Genomic DNA, 2,971 nt, shown 5'->3' with positions numbered 1-2,971 from the left:
ACCCTAACTCTGAAGCCATAGACTGTGATGTTCTACTACTGCCCACACCCCACTTCGTTTAATCACCAAGCTTTTGCTTTAATATTCTTCTGAAGGGCTCAGTCCAAAGATAAGAAACTCTTCTCACAGAAAGTTTCTTTGTTCAGCTGAAAATGATCTCCATTCCAGACCAGCTCTCCGCATGCCTGCTCATGGATAGGACAGGTGTCCTGAGATTCTGTTCTGCTGTTGCCTTCCCACATGCCCCTTTAAATACTTGAAGACAGTTATTGAGCCTTGCTTCTAGGCTTTTCCCTCACTATCATGTTCAATTGCAGTCCGACCACATGGTTCCTTGATTCCCTTCTAAAGCTCTGCCGTACCCTAATCCTTCCTGCAACCATGACATATCCCAAGACAGACACCCACCTGTGAGATTACATAGATTTTATTTCCAAGAACAAACAACGTTCTCAGACAGCAATCAATGGATAGAGTCAGCTCCTGGACAGCTGTGCTAATTCCACAAATGTTTCATGAGCACTTAGCACATGCAGTACACGAGGTGCGCAATGATTCATATTCATGGACCCCTGAGGGCCAGTTCAGGAGGAGCTCTCAGAGCCCACTCATTTCCGTCAACAGCAGGGAGGCAGAATGACCGTCAGATGTCAGGCACAGCGTGGGTGCCTCTCTTCCCTGACGCCAACCTCCTTTGATTCTATAATAGTAAGAGGCAGGGACCAGTACTAGCCTCACACCGTCATGGGTCCTAGAGCTAATGCTGCTTGTTCCTGCTGACACCACGGATGTTAGGTGTTGATGGGTACATTATTTGCCCCGAGTCACTCAAGCACACTGTTGCAGACAGCACTTCCGTACTGATGCCAAAGCAAGATTAGAAAGGTCTAGCTGTTGATTTGTTCATCTTCCATGCGTTTTAAGAGCTTTTTATTAACTTACTATTATGTGACCTAAGTAATGTTCAGAAAATGACTGTCATTCCTGCTGATCACCACTCCCTGGTTACGAAGACACAGCTCAGGGTTGTCTGCATTTTTACAGCCTCAGATTTCGGGTCCTTGTAGTGCTCAATTCTCTTTAACATTTTGTTCAATTTGACATTTAAAGAATTTTCTGTGGTTGTTCCTTTTAAATGCTGAGGAGGGTTTTAGGTAAGCATATATTGCTGCTTAAAAAGTACTCAAGATATAATAGTGGTATATTGTTTCAGTTAAATTGCAAGTATTCTGTCATTAATTTATCTATCATTTATCATATTTTGGCTCAAATACATACACATATGCAAACACACGCATAAATAGACACAGAAATGGATGCTCACACACATGTTTAGGGTAAAATATACACACAGAGAAAGGCACACAAATGATAATCCTATTTACCATGGGGACAATTCGATAAGGGCTTAAAATCATTGCTTCATATATAAAGGTATCAAAAGACCACATTTCTTCCTCAGGATCATGGTCTTCCTTGTGTATACACAGTAATGAAATTTATATGACTCTCAAGTATCAGAAATCCAGTGCTCCTACCAGCCATAAAAACCTATTTGTGAGGACTGAGTCACCTAAAGTGTTTGTGAAATTGTGAATAATGCTGAAGATCACACTTGCATGCTATCGGCGATGGGCATTCAGTGACGAGGGTGAAGACAGTAGAAAGAACAAAGACACACTCTTTACGGAGCAGCTGGGAGCCATCTCTGTGTTCAGTGTGGCCATCCCTGACAGGCCAAACTTTAGGACACTGACAAAATAGTCCTGATGCTTCCCTGGTGAAGGCAATCCCAGGTTGTCATTGAGGAATAGCATGGCACATCCCAGGTGCATTGCTGGGATGGGGAAGTCAAGGCATAGGGCAGTTTCATCGCCCTGGCCAGAGAACCCCAGGTTCAGTTTCAGAGGAGTGATTACCAAGAATGCAGTGGAAGGAGTGGGACCCGTAGAGCCTCAGAGACCAGCTCACAAGTTCTGTGTTTAGACTCATGCAGAGGAGGATGATCTTCCGAGGGCTGAGGTTGAAGGGGTGTCAAACTCCAATGGAAAAGGTTTAGGAAAAGACCTTTTACAAATCCAAAGATGTTTCTTTTTTTTTTTTTTTTTTTTTTTTTTCTGAGACGGAGTCTCACGCTGTTGCCCAGGCTGGAGTGCAGTGGCGCGATCTCGGCTCACTGCAAGCTCCGCCTCCCGGGTTCCCGCCATTCTCCTGCCTCAGCCTCCTGAGTAGCTGGGACTACAGGCGCCCGCCACCGCGCCCGGCTAATTTTTTGTATTTTTAGTGGCGACGGGGTTTCACTGTGGTCTCGATCTCCTGACCTTGTGATCCGCCCGCCTCGGCCTCCCAAAGTGCTGGGATTACAGGCTTGAGCCACCGCGCCCGGCTACAAATCCAAAGATGTTTCACAGTGGGCAAGGCTGGTGTGGTGAACAGTAGTGGCCCACGTAGCCGGGTTGGGAACCAGCTCTGCCCATGAGGTGCCGTGTGGCTTTGCAGTGTGGCCTCACAATCCCAGCTTTGTTTCTTCCCCAGGGAGATGAGGCTGGTGCTGCTCAAGACCTCAGAGGCCCTGCCCAGCCTGAGTATCTGTATATAATATCCCCCTTGGGGAGGTACTCTCCTTGTGGTTATGACCTTTTTTCTGCATGCCCCCTACAATACTTAGGACTCTGCCTCCTACAGCTGGGCGATGTAGCTCAGTGGTCAGGAACTCTGACTGGAGAGTCAGACTGATGAGGGTGTGAACCTATCATCCTGCTCAGAAAAATGGGCATGATACCAGTGCCCCTCTCAAAGGCATGCAGTGAGGACATGAGTAACTAGTAGCATCCACAAGAGCTTGGACAGTAGAAGGCTCTTGTGGAAGAGGAGCTCCCAGAACCCGGTGGATTGGGTGCCGAGCAGCTGCTATGATGAATGGTATAGATGTTTCCTTTTGTTGTATTCAAACTGGTAACAATGGGCCTGC

This window comes from Macaca mulatta, chromosome 2, assembly GCF_049350105.2.
Source record: "Macaca mulatta isolate MMU2019108-1 chromosome 2, T2T-MMU8v2.0, whole genome shotgun sequence".
Classification (NCBI taxonomy): domain Eukaryota; kingdom Metazoa; phylum Chordata; class Mammalia; order Primates; family Cercopithecidae; genus Macaca; species Macaca mulatta.
This window is presented reverse-complemented; position numbering follows the sequence as displayed.